The sequence below is a fragment of the Manis javanica genome, chromosome 14 (assembly GCF_040802235.1).
Source record: "Manis javanica isolate MJ-LG chromosome 14, MJ_LKY, whole genome shotgun sequence".
Classification (NCBI taxonomy): Eukaryota; Metazoa; Chordata; class Mammalia; order Pholidota; family Manidae; genus Manis; species Manis javanica.
In genome coordinates this window covers 81,389,191-81,413,256 of record NC_133169.1, presented here as the reverse complement: position 1 = coordinate 81,413,256, position 24,066 = coordinate 81,389,191, and the positions used below count along the sequence as shown (strand labels likewise).

Here is a 24,066-nt window from a genome sequence, read left to right as displayed (position 1 = left end):
CACCACTGGTGGGGTTGGTTTTTTCCAAGTTTTCAGTGCTTGTCAAGCCCACATCAGTTTCTTAACCAATGCTGCCTTAACAAACATCAGCTGGGAACTGGTGGTCAGCGTGACCATCCTTTTCTGCTGCACATCAGAGTGGTCTGAGAGCAAAGAGGAAGATGACATTTCCTTGTCTTCCAGCTGCTGTTTATGCACAGGAGTTTCTGTATTATTCTGCAGCTCTTCACATGGATAGGAGGCTGTCTCCTCCCCAGGCCTTTCTTGGTTTGTGCAGACAAGTGACAGCCCTGCCACAGGGACACCCACGTAGCTTTCGCCTCCCAGACAGGCCTTAGGCATCCCAGCTCACCGCAGACCTGAGGGTCCTTCAGTCACGCTGCTTTTTCCATCACGGCGGCTTTACACAGCCTGCCTTGGCTTTCAATTCCCCGAGAGCCAGGTAAGGGAATGTCCTTAGGAACAGATGTGCTCAGTGCCAGGCGTGCCACCTGCTGTGAGGGCCACAGGAGAGCAGGGCCAGCCCCTGGGCAGCCCTGAGATGTCAGCAGATGCCAAGGTCCAGGCTGGGAGGGCTCATCCTACTGGGCCTCCCAAGGCTGGCCTGTGCTGTCGGCTTGAGGAGGGGTGCGTCTCTGAGTACCTGAGGGCCCTCGGGCCACCGGGCCCCATCCTGCCATGGGCCCAGCTTCCCAACATTGCCTGAGGCTGCCCAGGAGTCCCGAGAGCCAGTTCTGGTGCGAGGCCAGGGAAGCAGCTTCTGTACTGGGCTCCCAGGCGGCACCCAGTCCTGCCCTCTAAGGCCGAGCGAGCATCTCCTTTCCCTCGGGTTGCCTCAGCCTCCCCTCGGCCCCCTGACCCACCTCCCCTTGTCAGGACATGGAGCCAGGCACCTCAGACCTGGGTGGGCCTTCCTTTGAACTCTTCCTTCTCCCCAGTCCTGATGCCACCGCCACCTCGTCTGAGGGCTGGCGCTGGCCCAAGGTGTCTCAGGAACTCCCTGCTCAGCACACACCCACTTCCAACCTCTCCTGCCTCCTGTAGCATGCTTCCCTTCCCATTCCCCATCCTGAGCTGGCAAATCTGTAGAGTCCAACCCTGGTGATGCCTACCGACCGGCCCCCCAAGGCCCCCACAGCTCTCTCCCCGACCTGCCCTCAGCGCCTCTGCCTGGATGCCAGGCCAGCAGGTCCACGGCCACCCGGCTTGCCCAGGCCACAGACCTCCCTGCGTCCCCAGGGCCAAGACAGGCCTCCCCTTCCTTTGGCTGTCCTCTCCAGGCTTCCTGGGGGGCCCATGGCTAGAGTTTTAAAAAATTGAACCTCTGCCCCGGGAACAGGCTCCTTAAATGACCCAGATGATTCACTCTTGTGAGACTGGCCCAGGGATGAGATGCCAAGTGACGGCAGCATCTCTGGCAACGTGGCAGGGCTGGGCAGTCAGCCTCAGCCCCTGACAGGCTGCCCCCTGCTCAGCCTGCCAACCACGGCTGCTTTATGCCAGTTACGTTGTCAGCCCCTTGCCACAAGCTGAGAACTTCTGCCCTCCTCTGCCTGGAGAGCTCAGGGTCCCATCAGGGCGGACAGAAAACAATTAGAGCAGGATTCAAGGTGGCGCTCATCAAGAGAGGGTTGTGGGCTCTGACCACACACATGACGAGGTGCCAGAGGATATAGTGAACTTGGGGTAGGGGGTACAGGTGGGGCAGCTTCCTGGAGGAGCTAGAGTGGAACCCATCAGGAGGGTCTTGGGTTGAAGGGCAGGGACACAGGACCAGCCTCAACAAAGGGGACCGACCAGCAGGGCCTCACTGTCACCTCGGCAGAGAAGTGGTGCTCTCCCACCTCTCAAAGCTCAGCTGTCCTATGTCCTTGCCATGAGCGCTGTGCTCCCAGCTCTCTGAGATCTGGAGGTTGAGAGGGTGGGGTGGGAATCTAACCGGTTTCTGAAACACTGCTGATGCCAGGTGACCAGGTGACTGAGAGTCCACTCAGGAAATGAAATGACACAAGTACCATTTAATGGTGCCTTCAGGCTCAATGTGCCGGTTGGAGTTTCAGAATCTTACCATGTAGGAGGCACTCCCCTGCAGAAAGGGGTCTGCCTAAGCTGAGGTGCTTGTGGAAAGACAGAAGGTGCCAGGGCAGCAGGAAGGGGTGCACTGAGCTGGGGGCTGGGGCCTGCTGTTCTAACTGTATGAGGTCATGACCCAACACCCTAGTCCCCTATCCTGTCCCCACCTTTCTGCTTCTGTACAATGAGGGGATGACCTGTTTTCTCTCTCCCCTTTCCACCATGACATTCTGTGACTCTGCCTGGAGTGGCATTAGATGTCTCAGTGTGGGTCTCAGCCAGGTCCTGCTGAGGACCCAGGAGTGATGAGCCCGGGGAGGCAATTGACAGAGGGATGGGCTTGCCGCACATTAGTGAGACACCGCTGCCGAATGCAACAACTTGCATGATTGGCTTTTTATTCTATTAAGAAGCATGATTTCTCTTCAGCCAATTCTCAAATGCCAGATGGGCACTGGGTTTTGGAAGATATAAAGAGATTAACATTAAAAAGGAAAGGAGTTGGATAGCTTAGGGTTGGTAGCATTCAGCAGGCACATGTAGATCTGCCTACTAGCATCCTGTGCCAGCCCAGAAGCCAGCATCTGCAGCTTCTCCACTTACTGGGATGGTCACTTGTATTTGACTAAAGATTGACTTTTCCCGTTATAAGGGAAACTCTGTCCCTGAAATACTGTCTGCCAGAAAAATCTCCTTTTACAGAAAAAGCCAGTTGGCACCAGGAAAAATCCTGGCCTGCCAACTGATTTTCACTTTGTGAAATAAAATGATTAGAATGGACCAGTTACCAAGCTGACAATGTGACCACAGTTGGAGGAGAAGGAAAGTACCTAGTGGACTTCGGCTTGAAGGCCCAGGTACACTGGACAGCAAGGCCAAGGGCATAGCTGTCCATGGGGCCAGATCACAGGAGTTTCTGCCTGTGGTTCTGTTCCGGTGTGTGTGTGGTTCCCAGCTTAGGCATCTGCATATGACACGGCTCCTGGGGCTAGGGAGCTGACCTAGGCATTGGGAGGCTCAGGTTCTCTCCTGGTTCTCGCCCCTGCTCTCTGGACCTCAGTTTCTACAGAGTTAGGTGGTCCCAAGACATCCCTAACTTCTGATACCTACTGTCGCTTCGGAATCCCCTAGACCACCCTCATGTTTGATCATTTGCTACCAGGGCTCACTGAACTCATCAAAGCCATTGTACTCACGGTTCTGTTTCTTGCAGCAAAAGCACACAGATTATAATCAGCAGAGGGCAGAAGCACATAGGACAAGGTCCAAGGGTTCCAAGTGGAACTTCCAGTGGTCATTGTTCTTTCCCAGTGGAGTTGTGTGCAGACAGCACTCGCTTCTCCCACCCAGCAGTGATGAGTGACAATATGTATTGTGCCAAGGTGGGAAGCTCACCTGACCCTCGGTGTCCAAAGATTTTACTGAGCTCCGTCACATACATGTGGTTGACTGCCCACGTGGCTGACCTAAGTCTCCAGCCCTTTCAGAGGTTGAGCTGATAGTGTGTAACCTGTGGCCCCCTCCACTGTAAATCTCATTGCTAGCATAGACTGTCTGATGTGGCTCAAAGCTCACAGGTCCAACAAAGGCACTCGGCAAGTGGGACATTCTAAGGACTAAGAGATCACCTCCCAGAAGCCAGGGGACAAGGGCCAGACTCTTCTCAGACAAAGCGAATCCTTTACGGCAGTTCCCATCTGCTCAATGAGAGAGTCAGACAAGATGGCCTCCTGGCTCCATCAAGGTCTCAGATTTGGGGACTTGACCTTGCCTGTGGGGCATGGGGCCCAAGTTTACCAACAGCAGAGCATGGAGAACAAAGTTCCAGCCAGCCAGATGCAGTGCAAAATGTGTTAGGTTTCTATTCAGGTACAACCCATGTCAGCTGTGGAATTGTGCCTGATTTGTTCGCTCCCAAGGATCAGAGCCGGCAGACCCTTTAAAACGATTAGCTTTCATTTCCTTTTCTACTCTCTTGATCTTTGATTCCAAACTCCTGGTGGGGCCTGCTGCAGGGAACCCCACAGTGGCAGGGAAACCTGCTTCCTTATACTTCTTGACACCTTTGATCCCCAAGGTAGGGGAGAGCTGGCAGGGAAAGCATGGCTAAGCTGCGGCCGTTCATGTGGTTGTGCTTGCTGTAGACCAAAATCCGGTGTAAATGTGCTCACAGGAAAACACTGCACGCTGAGGCGGTAAAGCCTATTCACGGTGTGCTCTAGGCCTGATCGGAGTGGAATTAAAACAACACAGGCCTTTCTGTGATGCTTTGCTTGGATGCCTAAAACACTTCTAAGAACAAAACATGCCATGTGGCTGTTTCTTTGTTTAGGCTTAGGGCTGAAGGGAGACATTTTGGGCCAGAATCTTCCGCACTGTTTCAGAGACAACACTTCCACCCCCACACACTCTAGCGCTAAAACAACCTCCTTCCACTTTGTGGGGACATGAGCATATATCTCAGGCCTTTGGAATCAGCCCTGCTGGCTGAATGGAGTCTTCACTCACTGTGGGTTAATGACCCAGGCATCTTGGTGTCCACCCCTCCAGGCTGCCTTAGTCTGCTCGTCCCTTACCAGCCCTGGCCTGAGCTCTGCCAGGAAAGAAGGATGTCTGCGCTCCATCTAAGTCTGCCCAAGAAAGCGAACCGAGTCGCCCTCAGGACAAGCCTTCAAGGGGATGTTGAATTATAAAACATGGTCCCCACTCATCCTGGTAGATCCTCATCATTTGGCTTCAATATTTCAATACAAATCCAAGTTTAAATGTATCATTGAACAGTGTTAAAATGCTTTGCACAAAAATATTAAGCAAAGGGCAACTTGTAGGGCTTTGTTTTTTGGCCATTACAGGCTGGGGCAAGGATTTTTCAAGGAGGCCTAAATTCAAAACCTGGATCTTGTTAACTGTTTCATTGCTATAAATGCTGCTGTTGCCTTGTGCTTATATAAGAAACTTCTGTTTCAGATCAGTCACTTGTTACTTTGAACAAGTAACTGCAGTGAGTTAAAATCCTGGGCCTAGGGTTTCACCAGCCTCTGTGTCACAAGATCATGTACTACAGGACCTCCCAAGAAAGGGTCAGACAGGGGCACAGGAAATAGAAGAAACTTTTTAGTGGGGAGTCTGAATTTATGGGGTTACTTTTTAACAAACCATGCTGTTGCTTTCATTCTGCCTTAGCTCAGGCTACTATAACAAATTGCCGTAGACTGGGTGGCTTTAACAACAAACATGCATTTCTCTTGGTTCCACAGTCTGGGAGTTCTGAGGTCAAGGTGCCAGTAGACTCCATGCCTGGTGAAGGCCCACTTCCTGGCTTACAGTTGGCCGTGCTCTTGTTGTGTCCTCAATGGTGGCGAACGGAGAGGGGAAGCTAGCTCTCTGACTCTTCTTGTACGGGCACTAATCCCAGTCATGAGGGCTCTGCCTTCCATGACCTAGTTATCTCCCAAAGGCCTCATCTCCAGATACCATCACTTTGGGGTTAGAATTTCCATGTATGAATTTTGGGGGGACATAGACATTCAGTCCATACTAGTCAATAAACAGTTCTTGAGGATCTACTGTATACCCATGACTATGCCAAACACGGGGGAATACAGTGCTGACCGTGACAGACAGCATCTTGCCCTTGAGTTCACTTAGAGGTAGAGAATAAACACATGAGCAGATAAGCATGATAAATGAAAAAGACTCTGAAGCAATGTAAATAGGGCAGTGTTTCAGGGGGTATTTCATGGTGAGGGTCCCCTGGGAAGGCCGTGTGAGGAGATGACATTTGAGTCGAGAGCTGAATGATGGGAGGGAAGCAGCCATGCTAACGTCTGGGGAAAGAGAGATCCAAGCTGAGGCTCAGCATGTGCAAAGGCCCTGAGACAGGGAGGAGCTTGGCATGCTCAAGGACAGAAAGGCACTGTGGCTGGAGCATGGCCTGTGACATGAAGGGTGGTGGAAGAGGCAGTCGGGGAAGGAGCCCAGAAGGATGGGGCCCTGGAGACTGTGGTAAGGAGTCTGGGTTGCCCACAAGACGGGGTCATAGTGGGAGCAGCGGTCCCTCTCTGCTAGAAGTAGGAGAGGATCTGACACTAAACATCACCCCTTTGTCTGTGCCCCAGCCCAACTCTGAGTTGTGAGCTTTGCAGACTGCCGGATGCTAATGCAGACGGTGAATGTTACTACCCACGGCCTGGTTCGACCTTTTCAGCACTGGGGGTTCTGATTAACTAGCCATTCTCCCTCTTCAGCACATGTGGAAGATACTTTGTTCAGGAGGAGGTTGAAATGGCCAGCCCCTCTAATAACAGAATACTGAAAAGGTCACAGCAGTACAGCCGAGTCCTGCAACCTACAAATCACAGGAGCGTCTGCTCCGATAACTCATTCTCCTGACAAATCAAGGAGCAAGGACTGAAGAGTGCACAGCTGAGTGGGCTCATCAGAAATCAGAGGGCCAGGGGGAAACCGATAGGAGGGCATCACTGCCCCATGCAAGCAGGTCAGGGCAGCGGGGGTGCTGAGCAGCAAATCAGCAGGTGGGGGGCTTATTGCCCCCTGGTGGCCACTCAAATGACAGCAGCAACCAGAGGGGGGCCTGGTCCTGTCTGGCTCTGGGAGAGGGGGGCTCTGTCTTGGGAATCCCACCACACCAGTGGCTTAGCTGGAGGCCTATTCTGTTTTGCCACAAAAATTGAAAAAGCACCTTTCTCTAAACCATGACTGAATAAAACACTTGCCATTAAAATCCTTATAAGTTGTATTTTTTATCATTAAGGATTGTTTAGAAATTAGCTTTTGCCATGACCAGCCTTTGGAAAAAAGTGAGCAAGAATACTCAAAACTCAAACCCCTCATAAAATAAGGACAGGTTTACAGCTTTATTTAGTACAGACTTCCACAAACAACGTTAAAGAAAAGTGGCTGATTTAATTAAAGACTGGGCAATTAACCTTCCGTGTGCTAAAAGAGAGGGCTTCCCACAGAAGCATGTCTTCAGCTATAAGGCAGCAGCTGCCAAGAATCTTAATAGACCAGTGAAGCCGGATTGAAGTAGGAAGCTCACCTTAAAAAGAAATCTAAGAAGATTAAGAGAGGAACAAACATCAAAAATGACTCTGATTAAACCACGATAAAGAACACTATAAACTGGAAGGGAGAAACAAGATGCACAGAATATATTTTTAAAACCATAGGCACAAAGATTTCAGTGGGCTTTGGAGATAAGGGGGACTGACATGTTGAGAACAGTTGATTAAAAGCTTTTCGGCACAAATGCTCATTTTCACTGGGGGCTGAACACAAAAATCTATGGAGTAAATTGAAATTGTAAATGCTAAGAAAAGACTGAAAGATTTATTGCCACAGATTCAATTAAGTGGCTAAAAAAAATGTACCATCACCTTCAGGATTCATTTGGGTGCCTGCCTTATAACTGCACAATTTCCCAAACCCTGTTTGCTGATACATGTCTGGAGAGATGACTCCTGCAGGAGGGCCATGGGGCCATGGTTACAGAGAGTCTTGGTTACAGGACCTTAAATCAGGACTCAACAGGAGCTGAAGGCACAGGGCAACCACAGCCAGTTCTCCCGTTCACAGCCCCACTACCACCTAGAGCTGGAGTGTCCTTGTCCACTAGAAACACACTCGGTTTCCCTCTGGGGTCACAGGCCTTAAGACAACAGGTCTCACTTGTGAATGCCACCAGCCACCCCCACCCCTCCAATAGAACCCAGCTTTAGAGGTTAAGAGCCGTCTGGGGACTTGAACTCTCAGAGACAGAGCCCAGCTCAAGGTGCACTCTGAACATGTTCCTACTGGGCAGTGATGGAACCATCCACTCCACAGGCACAGGTGGCTCCATATTTCTGAGCTGTCGCTTTGCCTGCTGATGCTGGAATGTGGTGTGTGTGTGGCCATAGCCAGGCTGCCCTGTTCAATCAGAAAGGATTATTTAAAGATCTGTGCTTAACAGCACATTTAAGGGCCCAGAGGTAGGCTGAAATCAGCAGGAAGATTGGTGAGTTATTGCAAAGTGGTGAGTATTAATTTAATGCCCTCTGTACCACTGTCTGTGAATTAACCCCACCGTGAGAAAACTATCGTTAGCTCAGTGTGAGGTGCTCTCAGCGGTGAGAGGCCTGCACAGAGCTGGTAGCGCTGATGAAAAGTCGGGGAGAGGAGCAGGGTGTAGGCAGCCCTCATTGTAGGCACCCCTCAGCATGTGATTGCAGGTGGACCAGGCTAGCAAGGGCAGCTCAGTCCCGTGGTCTATGGCCTCCCGGCTCTGAGATGCCACTTATTCCACAGCCCAAGTGTCGTCCTGGCCAGAGTGCCAAGTACACCGCTGGAGGACTGGGAACAGCCCCACTTGGCCTCCTATATGGATGCTAAATGCTGTTGTTTTAAAAGAAAGAGCAGGGAGGTGAAAGGGAAACGGCAGATTTAAAGACTAGCTGTGGCCGGCCGGCCATGGGAGTGCAGGGCTGTGCAGCCCCCTACAGGCTGCAGTGCTTGGGGAGGCTTCCCTGAGCAGCCGGACCTGGGGGAAGGCATGGTCATGGGCAGGTGGAAGAAGGCCCTCAGCGAGGGTGGAGATTTCGGGGTCTCTGGAGGAATGGGAGACTGAGGGGGCTGTCGTAGGTGACCCCCAATGCCTGATTGTTGGTTCATAGGCTCCTCAGGAGCTTCCTGGGTGGAACCCAACACCAGCCCCCCTACACGAGGACAGGGAGAGATGGAAGAAAGAGGCAGGCCACCCCAGGTGGGTAGGTGGCAGATTAATAAGCAAGATGAGCTGATCTGCACACCCACCTGGCAGAATCTTTAAAGTGTATACAGAGCCCTTGGTGGGGCTCAGCCATGAGTACCGTCCAGACGGTCTCAACACCACCTCACTCGGGGTGTCCTCGGGGCCACCTCTGGGAGCAGGGAAGGCGAGCAGACAGGGCACAAGGACAGGCGAGGGGCAGGAGCCTCTGGTTGCTGGAGTCCAGTTCACGGGTCAGCTGGCAGACACGGCTTCCCAGCGACCTCCCCAAGCCTGTGTGTGCCCTGAAGGAGACGTGGTGCTGGAGGTCAGGGGCTTCCCAGAACACCTCCTACCCTCTAGCAAAATTAAGAATTAACAAAGGAGATAGGCTAAAAGCATAGAAATTAGTGGAGTTAAAATAAAAATGTGAAATAAGGAGTTTAAGATATAAAGTAACTAGTAGGGCTAAGAAATAGCTGCTGAGAAAAAGAGAAGAGGACGTGGCAGGAACTGCCCAGGCAGAAGAGCGTGTAAAGGTCCCAGAGCGGCCGCCGACCCCTGGCCCACCTCCTGTCCGTAGCCCCTCCCACCCCCCTTTGTCCCGCTCCCGAGGGGCAGCGCTGTCCAGTGCTGGTGGGGGAGGGCTGGAGCTGCGTTACGTGGAAGCACGCAGCAGGCCCAGAGGCCTCGCGCCTGGACCCATCAGAGGAGCCCCGACTGAGCAGGCAGTGAGCCCCCCATTCCCACCCAGGGGGCCTCAGGCAAGTGTGCTGGGTGAGTGGGGACTAACACACCGATACACAAGCGGAGGAGCGAGCACAGGCTTCCCCCGCCATCTCTCAGGAGGGGTGACTGGGCTCCGCGGCCAAGTCTTCAAGCGGCACTCCCTAATTATCCCATCGCGGGCCCACTTTTCATAACAAATTATTTGTAATGCCCCCTCGATCACTGTGAAATGAAAATCATAGATAACATGATCTGCTCACACATATCATTTCGAAGTGGGATGCCCTCATTGAAAACCAAACGAGAAATACAAAGAAAGTAATTTGTAGTAAGATAAGGCATATTTCAAGGTGGTGCTCATGCAGGACCACAACAGAATTCACAGTGAGGCAGCCAGACGTTGCCATGAAAGCTACCAGGACAAATGTAACTGCTGCGCGGCCAGAACTGGCAACTTGGGCTGCCAAGAGTGTGTTGCCATTGGCGGTGAGATCACGGCGAACAGCTTTTGATAAAGCTCCAAATGAACCAATGCATACTCTTGCCTCGGTTTTCAAGGTAGTCATAAACATATTAAACATATATTTAATATATCAAAACCATGTACAAGGTACTTTGCATTTATGTATAAACAGAGTTAGGTCTCAGCTTGGATAGGCATAAATGCGTTTTCACCTACATGGCTATCCAATGAGATATTCCAAAAAATGGGGACATAGGACAACTGGTTGTTGTGAAGAACTATCTATGCACTGCAGATTGTGTGCATCCCTCATCCTTGACCCCTCCATAGTAACAGCCCCTCTCCTGCCCACCATACCCCAGTCAGTACCACCAAAAATACTCCAGTAATTTCTAGAAAAAATGCTAGGAGGCAATTCTGCCTGACTTAGAACCATGGTCTTACAGAAATTTGGCTGAACCAGAAGGCCTTGGCCAGCCCCTTAGATGTCCTCACGGCTGTCATGGACACACATTCAAGCCTCGGAAATTTCAGGGAACACTTTGGAGTGAAAGAGGACATTTAGGAGCGCGAGCAGTAACCCTGCCAGAGAGACCTAAGAGCTTTGGCTGAGGTGTGTGAACCTGAAGGTCTGGGAGCTCTGCAGATGCTCGGTCAGAGAACAGAAATGAGAACCTGGAGACAGAAGACAGCTGCTGAAAGAGGAAAGAGACGGGAGCTCAAGTGCAGGCAGGGGACCCACTGAGAGCACCAGCTGCTGCCGGGCAGGGAACAGCAGATGACAGAAAACAGGACGCTTCTCAATTAGAGTAGTATGCAAACATGAAGAACTGTTGTCATCAACCGTAAAATCTCAAAATAACAGATAAAGGGCCGGAAGTAAGCATGGTTTTCACCTAGACACAATGGCTCCATCTAGTTATTAGAAAGCTCTGGAAAGAAGCGAGCACTGCGTGCTTGGAACGTGAATGCCTCCTTGGAAAATGCATCAGAGCAAGGAGAGGTCAGGAACCGCGGTTCAGACCCACCTCCGGTCCAAGGGCCCAGAGAAAGTCAATCTGCTGTTCTCACTCTGAGTCATTTAACTCATTTCTAAAATTGGCTTCTTGTTCAGAGCAGAATTTTGAGATTTATAAACTCCAGGGAGAGAAAAACGTTAATACACAACTGTGTTATTGTGATTGAACAGTTTTATTCCCGAAGATTTAATTCCCCAAATTTTGCCTTAGGAGAAAACAAAATGTTGCCAAGGTACAATGGCAATTAAACTCCCTGGTTAGGGAGTGTTACTCATGGTGATAATTGGGAAACACAACAGAGAATGGGACCTGCCGTCTCCAAAGAGATGAAGAGTCTTTTCAGTTACTCCAGAACTTTATTTATTGTTTTTGAAGGGTAAATGCATTGCTTCTCTTAAAAATGCCTCAAATCGGGGTGGATTTTGAAAATACAGCCCCTTCTTTGAGCTTACTTTTATTCCTACTGAACATACGTGGGTGCTGTAAAGAGGAGTTTACTTTTTAAATGTGTGGCATCTTATTTCCTTCAAGCTGTAGCCATATGAACAGGAACTTTCCTGCTGGGATGGGATGTTATTGCCCTCTCTGGTCTCCTTTCCCAGCCTATCAGACTTAGTGAGTTTAAAGATTGTTCACAAAGAATGAAAGCTGGTTTATTGCAAAAAGTTTTTATTGTCTGAAAAACAAACTCTAAGAGACACTAATAGTAACGTTTATGTTTTTAAACTTGCGGTTGGAAGCGAGAATATTTTCAGATTTCGATTCTGCAAAATGGGGATCTTGGACCAAAACACATTTCCATGTGCTAAGGTCAGCTCTTGGAGCCAGCTCTGAATTAAACAATGGGTTCTTTCTGTCTCACCATAAAGTAGCTTTTAAAAGGTCAGGGAACAGCTAGGTGCTTGTAGTGGGGGAATCACCCAAAGTTCTCCTTTGTAGTTTGAAAAAAAAAACAGGGTGAGAGAAGATGGTACTCGGTGTGTGTGATATCGGTAAGCAGACATGAAGAGGAAGGGAGAATGTGGGTCTCCCCTAAGACCCCCAGAAGTGGTAGGAAGCCTCCTGAGCCTGCACCCACTGGTAGGACAGGGTGTCCTGTGAACGGCAGGAAATCCGTTTGCGGAACCTACCTCACAGGGTTTAGACAGCAGAGGGCATAGGGGCCTTGCTACAGGCGGGAGCTCTGGATGTAGGCTCTGTGGCGGCCAGGGGCAGTTTTGAATCTGCGACCCAGCAGCCCAGAGGGTCAGAGGAGTTCTTCTATATCTGTCCTGCTCACTCCAGTTCTTCAGGGAATGCGCTGTGGGGGTCTAGAAGCCAGGGCCAGAGAGGAGCAGAGAGGGCAAGGGTCCCAGATAAGAGTTTCATCAAGCCAAAGAATAGTAAAATGCAGACAGAATAGGGGACAGAACAGGCTGGGGTGGGGGGACTTTCATTCATTAAAATGCGCTCTAAATCTGTAAGAATCAAAGCACTATAATTACTGTTAACAAGTGGCTAAATTCAGAAAATTCTGACCAGTACATCACAGCCGTATTTCTATGCCAGTCAAGATGCAGAACGTGGCCTTCACCCCATAAACTCCCCCTCTCCCCCCGCCCCCGTTCTCCTTTCCAAGTCTCTCGCTTCACCCACCTGGGCAGTTGCTAATCTGATTTCTATCATTAGAGATTAGTTCCACCTTTTCTAACCCTCTTCTAAGCGTAATCATATGGTATGTACTGGCTTTGTCTGGCATCTTTCTCTCAGCTGAACAGTTTTGAGATTCATCACAACCTGTATTTATCGTGTCCTAGTCAGTCAGTCATCAAAGATCCATAGTATTTTATACAGGGGACACACTGTGAAAAACTAGATGTGGTCCGTACCTTCTTGGATTCACTATGCACTTTCTGACCTGGCTTCTTCATGGCCAGGAACCCGTCCCAAACCACCAGAGCAATGCATGAAAGCTTCGGGGGTGGAACTGCTTGTGTCAGTGGGAAAAGCTCAGGGAATGGCCACCATGGGAGAGGGAAGGACAAAATCCTGCATTGTTCCAGATAGAAGAGCATATGTAACACAAAGAAGCACTGACAACAGGTTAAGAGCAAAAAGGTTACAGATCAGCGGGCCTGTGTGGGATGATCCTCCCTTGAGAATTTCCATATGTGCAACTGAAGCCAGATGTTCACTTGGGTGCTGGGATCAAAGGAGATTTATGTCTTTTTTGGTGCATTTCTTTACATTCCAACTTGTCTTTAGGGTGTGTGTTATTTCGTAATATTTCGTTGAAAATAATGAGATTCTTTCATTTGAAAAAAAGGCTTGAAAGCATTTGCAAATCCATCACCCTGCTGCAGGCTTGTCCTAAGAAGGGAGGAAGCACCCGCTGGACAGGCACAACCTCCCTAGTGACCCCAAGGTGTCTGGGCATGGCCTGGAGGTACTGGTGGGGGCAAGACCCCCCATCCTCCATCGTGGGGCCTCCTTTGCTGCCCGAGTCCAGCCCTGGCTATTTGAGCCTTTGAGGAAATGACATATATATAGCATGATTCCTCTGACCAACCCTTACCGGTTAGTGCTGGAGCTGATGGGCTGAACTGAGCAGTGGGGCAGGCAGAATGGTGGCCCTTGCAAAGGTATTGATTAGGATCCCCAAAACCTTACATGGCGAAGGGAACTTTGCCCTGTGGTTAAGTGAAGGCTTTTGAGATGGGGAGATGATCCAGGTGGGCCAATGTGACCATAAGGGTCCTGACAAGTGAAAGAGGAAGACAGAAGTGCCAACACCTTAATGTTAGCCCAGTAAAACCCATTTTGTGTGTGCTGTTTTAAGTCACCAAGTCTGTAGCAATCATCTCGGGCGGCCATGGGAAACTCCTGCAAGCATCCAAGTTGCCCCGAGACAGGAGGACAAGGCAGAGGGCAGCAGGTGGGCCAGGCAGGCGGAAGGTGGCTCTTTGCCAGGCTGAGCTGACACCACAGCTGGCTGGTGCTGAGGGAGCACAGTGCCAGGCCGCAGCTGCTGGCCACCACAGCGCGAGCTGGCCCTGGCTTGCTGCCTCTGCCCCACACGGCCCGCAGCACGAGGGGGACGGAGGAGACAAAGGTGGGCAAGGCCTCAGGAAGGCCAGGGGCCATGGCGATCCTAGAACACTTTTCCTTCAGGGACCTCACTGTGGGTGTTCCAGTGCGTGCGTCACCTACTTCCGCCCCGTCCTTTGGGGGCTGGAGTGCGGGGGAGTGAGGCTGGAGGAGGCAGATCTTCAGAAGGGCACCCTCGGGAGACGAGGGGCAATGAGACAGGCTGTGGTTTGGGGAGAGGAGGCACAGCTCTTGAGGGCAGGCAGTCTAAGGGAAGATCACTTTTGCTTAACAAGGGATGATGTCAGAGCTTGACGCCTCAGATGAAATTGGCACCTTCTAAACTGCATTCAAAATAGCAAAAGGCCAAACACAGCCAGAAATCGGTTCCCTGGCTCCCGCCCAGGTTCCTGTGACATTTTACTGCCAGTTCGTTATCTGTATGATTACTCACAGGCATATCCTGGGAGCAGGTCCTGAGGATCCAGCCGGGAGACGGGGGAGAGCCACCCGCCCCTGCCTCAGGGCACCCAACCTGGAGGAGACCCAGCGAACAGGGAGCCCTGATGGGGCAGGGCAGGGGGTCAGGAGAGCACCAGCTAGAAGACAGTGAAAAACCCCAAAACGATTCATTTGCTTTCTTAGCCCCTGTCTGAGGCCAATCACAGCCATCTCAAGTACTCGCCCTTCCCTCCCCGGCCACCTTGCTGGTGACCTGATCTGGCCACACTGACCTGCCGGCAGCTTGCCAGTCCCTGCCTGAGCCTGTCACCGGCTCCCAGCATGCCCCAGCTCCGCGGGCTTCTCAGATTCCAGGGCTGATGCTGCGTTAGCTGAGCTCTGGGCCCCTCTCACCCTGGACTGTAAAACTGACCTGAAATTGAAAAGGGGATTAAGTGCCCCTTTATTAGCTCAGCTGTGAGTGTGTGCACTTTAGGATGGACTATTACAGGCTACATGGTGTGGCCGAGAGGGTCTCATTTGAGTGCCCAGCGTCCTAATAAAAGTCCAAGAGGAAGCTTCTGGAGGTACCTTTTGGAAAAGACCGTGTGCACCTGAGAAGCCCTGCCTGGCAGGCCAGCAGGGGGCCCGGGGTGGCGGTGCCCGTGCCCACTCTGGAGGGTCCTTTGCTCCCCTTCCCTGTAGGTTTCTAGTCTGGTGCTGAACCTTGCATTGCTGCTCACAAAGTAGTTTCTGGTCTCCTACTGCTCAGTTACCACTATTTTCCCATCAACAGATTCCCCCATTGACCTGTCTGGCACCTGTTTGCACCCCAGGGAAAGGTTGGAAAGTCTCTGGAAATTTGCTGAGGGGTCCCCAGCTGGTCCTTCCTGGCCTAGCGCCTCCCCATCGAGGCGGCCAGACCTCGGGCCCAGGGCCTGACCTTAGCCACCAAGGCTGTCCACACCATGCTTCTCCCTCTCAAATCCTGCATGCCTCCAGGTACCTCCTCTCCAAGGCCCTTCCAGACCCCATCCCAGGTTCAGGGCCCTACCTGGGAGTACCCAGGGTGCCCAGAGGGCTGTAGCTAGTGTGGCCCAGAGCCCGGCACACAGTAGACATGTATCATATATTTGTAATTCAATCTTTGGTAACTAAGAATTATTTGCAATGTAAATAAACCCTCCCCCCCACATCTGTCTGGCAAGGCTATATTTTAATGATGAAGGCTTCTTACATCAGGGCCCCCTCAGCCCTTTGCTTCAGACAGCATCTGGGTTGTGAGTCATGTATAACTGTCCTCCATGACCCTGAAGGCTCCTCGGGACAGGCCCCACTGCTTCTTTGAAAGGCCTTGAAATTCTTCCCCCTAAAAGATAAATGCCTCCCTTGCTGGGGTTTCCCAAGAGGCCTGGACACCTGCCCTCGCTGGGCGCCACACAGTTGCAATGCTTCCTCCCACAGGTCAGGATGCAGCCAGGGGTGCCATTTGCAAGGCCTCAGGAGCACAAGGGGGATTTCAGACAAGCACAAAAAAGGGACTGCTGAGTCTGAAATAAACGATTAGAAACCCCTTCTGGCCATTTAAACCTAAATAGCTGGAGGATTTATTTCTAACATTCTTTTACAACTGAATTTGGAATTTTACTGCTGGTTCTAAGTTTCTACTAGAGCGTGGTGTGCCTCCTATACCTGAAGAAAGACTGTCGCATCCGGTTTCATTCCATGCTAAGTAGGCTTATTTATTTTCTCTCTTCAAAGCTTGATAGGCCATCTGGGGATATGTGTTAACTGGAGTGCTCAGGTATCTAGAAGACTATTCCCGCAACTGTTCTGGGTGAACGTCTAGTGCAGGCTGGCCACCTGTGACTGCGTCATCCAGATCCCCATCTATTCACATGCAAACTACTTAACAACAGCTGCTCAGGACCAGTCAAGTCTATATCACACCAGAGGCTGCTACTGACAGTGGGGCATCGTAAATTCAATTAGCAGTAGGCAGAGCCCACCGTCAGCATAACAGGAGCCAGCAGGCACCAGGCAGGCATGAGGCCCATGCCAGCGTGGGCAGTGACATTTCCACACCTGCACCTGCACACACATTGCTGCCATCACCTGGCTGCTGTCCTTCTGTTTACTGGTGGAAAAACTGTGCTCCTGGGGCTGCAGGTTCAATATAGAGGGCGTGAGATCTGCGTGGGCCCAGCCACGGCCTTTGGATTACAAGACTATCACTGAGCCATTGGCTAGAAGGCTGATGCCATCTCCACTTGGTTAAAGCAATATATATAGGTGGTCTCATTGATGCCCTCCCCAGTGCCCAGCCCTTGGTGGGCCCACTCACCGGGGCCACAGGAGTGATGAGTCCAGTCCCTGTGCATGAGTTTATGTGGTCCTCCCAGGGAAGGTGATGAGTCCACACCCAAGGGTAGCCAGCAGGGCCAGATGCTGGGTGACCACAGGGTGGCCGGAGACTGGAGGCAGAGGGTCCTCAGCCTAGGTCACCACAACTCTCCGTGACGTCGTCTGCATGTCACAACTTCAATGCACTCTGAGGAGGAGGGCTGAGCCAGGAAAATCCCAGGGGTACCCACGGCCTCCATCCTGCTCTAAAATCACCCGCAGGAGCCCTTCTGTGAACAGCTGGTCATGTTCCCATTTCAGCCACAGGGATCTGGGTCTCCTTCATGCTGGGGCCAAGTGGGGCCAGTTTATGGGGGTGCTGTTCTAGAGGCTGCTCTCTTTCCATTGCTTAAGGGCTGCCGCTCCATAAAGGGTAGCACTACAGGCTGCCCGCACTGTCCCCCAGTACCGTTTCTCTCAGTCCTTAAGGTAGTCCTGCATAGTAGGAGTCATGTTGCAGACAGTCACGCCACGCTTAGTTCTGAGAGGATGAGTGGCCTACCTGAGGCCACACAGCAGCAGTGAGCCCAGCCCACACCCGACCTCCTGAGCCTGCCCACGGCACCGAGCAGCCACGCTGCCTCTTTTCAAAAGTCCACTCCTTGGTCTTCTGCCCCTGCTGGTCGGTAGCTGTGGCCCTGGCTGATCCTCAGCAGTGGGAGACATAAGTGGGTTGGTGCCCCCATACAGCCCAGCAGGGCTGGGCTCCTGCTGCTGCTCAGAAGACCTGAGCTCTAGGAAGCACAGTGTAAAACCTGAGGCCCAGACCTCTACGTCCCTCGTAACTGTCACCCGTGGTATGTGCATGTGCATGACACCCTCTCCAAGAGCAAAAAGAGATACAGTCCCCGCTGCAGGTCCTTTATGGTATGAGAGTTGGGATGGCCGTGTTACATTTCAGAGTGCTGAGCTGCGCTGGCTGCACGCTCAGCTTCTCTGCTGCTGGGGGTTGTGTCCTGCAGGACAGTGGGTTCTGCACTGCTTGAAGCTCCTCAGATTGCTGGGGCTGCAGGGAGGGAGGGACACGCACACACACACACACACACACACACACACACACAAGCCCCTGTGCACAGGCTTCCGAGAGGTGGGGCCCCCTTGCACACAGTTTTCTAGCTATTAGAAGAGCTTGGGGTTTTGCCCCTTTAGGACTACCCACGGCACCTCTCTCGGTTTATGAATCTCACACACACACACCCAGCCTTCCCTCTGCAAAGAGGAGTGAAGTTGTCACAAAATGTGTTTCATTTTTTGGCCTGTGGACTTGAGAGAATTATTCTGAGATTCCACTGACCATGATCACAAACCACACAAGCCCTCACATCCGGACTCTAACTGGCAGTTATTGAAAAGATGATGATGACTTAGACGATTTAATTAGCCTGCCTGCAGGAGTACCTCGGTTCTGCTTATTTAATGAGTTGATTTCTAAGCCAGTGTGTCATTGTTCGCAGTGGTAACGAGAGCTGTGCTGTTCGGACAGTGTCTCTGTGGCAGGCTCCATGCTAAGGATTTCCATGTACCACCCCACTTGGTCCTCATAACTGCCCAGTGAGCTAAGGGCCACGATTACCCCATTTTTCAGAAGAGGACCCTGAGGCACAGATGGGTACCTAGCCCACAATCCCTCCACAAGGAAGTAGACGTGGCCCACGTGGGTGAGTTACTATCTGTGGAATTTGGGAGTCATGAGCCAGGTGGGGGATACGCAGCACAGAGTGTCACACTCCCACCCTGGCCTAGACTCAGGGCCTCTCTGATCCAGCAGGCTCGCAGCCCCTCTCCCACAGCACAGGTCACATCTTTTCCGGGAACCCACCAACTTTTATGGGGTTTTGACCATCTCCTCCAAGGAAAGGGGTCATAAGGCCACTTCCAGAAGAGGAACACCAGCAATGGAGCTGACTATTACCTCCCAGTGCCTCTCCCCTCTCCTCCCAGCCAAGCGACTCGCTCTCCTACTGGGAGGGAAAGCAAGCTCTTAACTTCCCGTGCATCCTCCACACCTCAGCGGCCTATGCTCTGAATTTCATGGACTCCATCACTCTATTCCTTGCTCTTAAAAGCCAAGATTTAAGAGCTTTAGAAATCAATTATTTTTCAAAAGCCTGTCTTCTGCAAATTGAAAGACTTAGTTTACAGAAAATTGTCTCTGCTATGAGTTTCAAGAGCCAGGAACTTGACACCTTTGTGTTCTGTGTGCCATACCCTCCCTTGAGGCCGTAACACAGCCTTGTGTCTGGTTTTAATGGTTTTTGTACAAATGTATAGGGAAGAAGCAGTTTATATTAAAAATAATACCTATAAGTAACAATGAATTTTTATACTATATAGCAGGGTATTTTTCAAATTTTATGTATTTCGATTGATTTCCATGCTAGGTGTAGCTATTGTAAAAATCCTGGTCATGTGTGTTTGAAAATGATTTGCTGAAATTTAGGAGAAAAAATGATTTGCTGCAAATGAAAACCATGGACTTTCATTTTGAAATAGTCTCCTGCTCTCTGGGCCGTGGCTTTGGGTAAGACTAAGCCTTGATTTCCTTGTCTTCGGAGTGAAGAGTTGGACGTGCTGGGCTGGCATACAGGCTGTGACGATCCGTGGTTCTGGCATTCCAGCAGGACATGTGGGCCCTTTCAAAGTGGACACATGTGAAGAAGGGTCTCTCTGCCCTGAAATTTGAGGCAAATCAGGAAATCCAGGCTCAGTCTGAACCTTCCCCACTGCATGAACAAGATTAGGCCCAAGACAAACGGTTTTGCCTGGAATGAGAAACTGGCCTTCTCAGGGATATAGAATCAGGGTTGTTTGGAGCCTGATTTGTGGACTGGAATGACGGCTTCTAGGAAGCTATTTGTAGAATTCATTGCTGTCCCTGGCTGCAGCTAACACATTCCATCTTCTCAGAATAGGTGATTTCACATTCCACCCATCCATAAATAGAGTGGACAGTGGAGCATGGGAAGGGCAGGGTGACGGGTGGGCAGGATGATGGGGGAACGTGGGGAGAGGGCCACTGGGCAGCAGAAGCACAGGCGCCACTCTGCCGACTGGGAACTCGTTACTAGGCTGTCCCATTAGCCTCCCACTGCCCAGAACCAGGGTCTCTTCTTGCCTGCTTTCTCCTGGGGAATCCTCAGAGGGATTTCCTCCACTCCAGGTTGAGGGGGAGCATTTTCCCCATTTGCAGAGTTTTTAAGGCAAAGGGAACTTTGCAGCTGAACCCTGCTTTGCACCTCTGCACCTCTGCCTGTCTCTGTGAATTCTCTGCTCTGCTCCTGTCTGGGGAGAGGCCTTCTGAAGAGGCCCAAGTCCTGTGAGCAGGAAGTGTTGGGAAGAGGCCTGGAGCCCTCGTGCAACTAGAACTGGGGCCCCTCGGCCCCCAGGGAGTGGTAGGGAAGATTTGAGACCCACCAAGAGGAACTAGAAAGCTTGACCAAGCTCATCTCAAGCCCCAGCACATTTTGAAGGTGTTGGAGCCACTCAGATCTTTTTTGGAGCAAGATTTTCTCTATCAAGCAGCCATTACACTTCTGATGGTGCTTCCAGCAACTTTCTGGATCAAAGTGTAATTTAAATTTAAAAATAGAACCAGTAAAGAAAATCAATTTCCTAAGGGCTACTCTTTTATGCCCTTGGAAGAATTTGACTAATATATTCACTTCTGAGCCTCAGTTTGCTTATCTGCAAGATGGGGGTAATGCTCCATGTCTGCTTACCTCCCAAGGCTGCTGGGATTCTCAGTCAGTCAATATGCGACACTGATTTTAGGGTGTTTACAGCTGCAGAAGGAGAAAGGGCACTGCATCATGATCATAGGGGTTATTTTGGCAGCTTCAAGTCGTGGTAAAGCCCACTGGGCCCTCTTTTCTGCATTAACTCCTCAGCTATTTGTTGCCGAGCAGCAAGTTTCTGGAACATGGCCTATAACAGAGATGGGGTATCTAGGGTTTGTCCCTGGCTGGGGTGGGGGCTGACTGTTCTGGATGTGTTTGGGCCTCTTAATGGCTGGTTTTCTCCAGGAGCTCTGGGGCCTTTGGCCGAAGGGCAGAATCAGGCCTGGTGCTGTGGGCTGGCTGGGCACCCGCCTGTGACCAGCCTCTGAGCCAGAGCGGCTGCAGGTGGCATTGCCGCTGCCAGTGTGAGGAGCAAACCAGCTGTGTCTGCCATGCCACGTGGATTTTTGCCCTCTCATGAGAGTTGGGAGAATCAGAAGGCCCGTGGGTTTGAAAAGGCTGAAGCCAGAGTGCTGTTTACACATGGTTCATGGGGGGGTCTCAGTCCTTTCTAGTAAGGTCTTCCCTGGGGGCTCTTTGCCAACCAGAACACTGGGCTGCCCAGCACACCCCCCTCCCCGGCCGTGTTACTATGGGCTCACAGAGGGCCGCACATACCGACAGGAGGCTGTTTCTGAGCAAGATCAGACGTGGAGATTACACTGCGTATAATTCCTTATGCTATGAATTTATAAAACACACAGCATGGAGGGGATAAGGTGGGGGGCAGTTTGTAGCGACTGTGGATTCCTCAGAGTGATAATGGTTGGTCTCTGTGGCCTGAAACTAGTGTGGGGCAGAGCTGGAGAGGGTGAGGCCTGGGGCCGCCAGGAACTGGGTTCTCTGGCTCTGCCCCTTCCCGCACGTGGGAACCCGGCAGGCGTCTTACACTCTTCAAGTCTGCTTCCTCATCTCTAACGTGGAAAATATGGATGTTTGGGGAATTAAGTAAGATAAATCAAAATAAAGCAGGTGTAAATACTGGTTCAGAGTAGACCCTTAATAAACAGTAAGAGTTTGTTTGTCTAGTTTTGTTTTTATTAATAATTGTCTTGTTCGAGGTCCTCTTGAGGACTAAGAACAGGAAACTACATAATGCTGATCTGACCTCAGGAACTGGGAGTCGAAGAGGGTCATGCAGGGTGCCTGCCTGCCTGCCCACTCCCTGCCTGTGCATCCAGGAGTGGCCTGGGTGGCGCTCCCTCCCCGGGTGCAGGGAAGGAGACCCACGCACGCACAGGAGAAGCTGCTGCCAGCTGACTGTGCTCATCAGCCTCATCACATGCAGATGGGAAGGACAGCCAGGGACCGTGGGACATTTGGAGAAAACCAAGAGCATCAAAGAGAAGAATCAAGTTAAATAAATGGAAAGAACAGCTAACCCTGGAGGGTATGAGACAAAGAAAAAAATCTTAACCTCACAGAATCCTTTAAGAGACTTGAGAAGATAACATCTCCATAAAATAAGAAAGGGCTGCTATGAAAAAGAAGAACAGAGCAAGAAATATTTCTTGGAAATTAAAAATACAATTACTAAAGTTTAAAATTCAATAGGGGTCAAAGAAAAAATGGGAGAATCCCATAATATAGATTTAAAAAGAGATGGACATGGTGAGAGAAAAGCTGGGAGACATAGATGATCAATCTAGGGACACCAATATCCATCTCCTCGGACTAGTCCACTCAGGGAACAAAGAAGTTTGAGGGGAGAAGATTGTCAGAGGGACAGTAGAAGAAAACTCCCCAGAGCTGAACTCAGATGTACAGACCCACAGATGGAAGACCCGCTGCTGCATAATCAGGGAAGTGAAAGAAGGTCCAGAGCTTTCAGAGCCTCTTGATAGTTCAGAGTATCAAGGAGAAAGAGATGATTCGAAGAGTTTCCAGAGAGAAAAGTCAGGTCATCAAGAGAGAACCAGGTGCCCCTGTTGTCCGACAGGTACTGTCAGCACTGGAGGCCATGCAGCACCTGCTTCGAATTTTGGATGGAGAACAATTTTGTAGAATCCTATACCACATAGAGACATTTTCAGACTTGCAAGGACATAAAAAAAGTACCTTCTTTTTGGCTAAAAAAAAGGAGGGGGGTATAAGACAGAAAAGGAATCTAGAAAGGAGATGTGGTCTGAGAAATAGCAGATCTGATCCAGGTGTGTGATGAAGGGAAGCCCCCAGCACGGCAGGTAGGACAACTGTGGGAGAACCCTGGGAAACAGTCCATTCCGTCAGAGGCTCTGAGAGCAGAGTCCTCAGGAAAGAAGTGGACTCGTTTTACAAAAATAAAATAAAGAAGCTCTAAGACCTTAGTTGTCTGATAAAGACAGAACTCTTCTAAGACATTTTTTAAGGCAGCAAAAAATTCTGGGAAACACCTCTGTTCAATTCAAGGAAGGTGAAGAGAACTGGAGAACTGTTTTACCGTAAAGCCCAAAACAGTGTCCTTCACCCAGCACAGGTGAGTCACCCGGGCTGCCGTGTCCTTCCCCAAGGTGTGGCTCACTGTCTTTCTGCAGAGGACGCTGGTTATATCCTCAGAATGCTGGTAATGCTCTCTATTCATTTTCACTTTTAGAACCAATACATAGAAATTTACACTTATTGCCTACAGTTACAGAATGTAACAAGATAAAAATTCATGTTACAAATCATTTAAGTCAGAAGTAACAGAGAAGTTTCCAGAATTAGATTTCTTCCACAGTGAAAGGACAGAAAAGACTGCCTTACAGATCTTAAGAAATGATTTAAAGTTTTGAGTTTTGTTTTTATGGTATGCATATATTGCTTTCAAAACTTTTAAAAACATGGTGCTGCATTAAACATCTGAAGAAATTCCACCCAACTAATTTTTCACGGGCTTCTCATGCCTGTAAGAATTCACTGAATTTTTATTTACTTGCTGTTCTCCAAAGATGGCAATTTTGAATTGCTCAGTATATTTTCTCAGCTGAAAATGTCAATATATTTATGTAATGAAATTGCCAATATGTATGTATATATCTGGAATTAGCATAGAGATGATTAAGGCTGTTCACTGTTGATCAATAATCATATTTGATTTGGGTTTTTTCTTGGCTTCCCCCAACCATTCTGTACTTTGATATTTATTACCAGCCACTGAGATTCTGGCCTTGACTAAACAGAAGTTGCTGGAGGAAATTCACAATCTAGCGATTACATTCAAGTGGCATTGCTCTCAGAATGACAATACAGAATTAGGTCTCGCAGTGTAAGTACAAACCCACTAAATGGTAACTGCACCCCTAATAAAAATGTCTCTTACTGCCTTGCACACAGCAAAACAAACATCATCAAACTGCAGTTCCCAGTTATAGAAGCTCTATGTTCTCC

General features: G+C 50.3%; 1 protein-coding gene and 1 long non-coding RNA gene across 4 annotated transcripts in view; one reads left to right on the top strand and one right to left on the bottom strand.

Annotated features, from left to right (window-relative positions):
- FSTL4 (follistatin like 4) overlaps positions 1-24,066 on the top strand; it is a 356,770-nt gene that overhangs the window by 190,827 nt on the left and 141,877 nt on the right. The gene's annotated exons all lie outside the window — the stretch shown is intronic.
- Positions 11,223-17,646, bottom strand: LOC118969710 (uncharacterized). The gene is made up of 3 exons (XR_005057568.2): positions 16,884-17,646; positions 14,833-14,972; positions 11,223-14,697 (listed from the first exon to the last, which is right to left on the bottom strand). It is a non-coding gene; the product is annotated as an uncharacterized lncRNA (long non-coding RNA).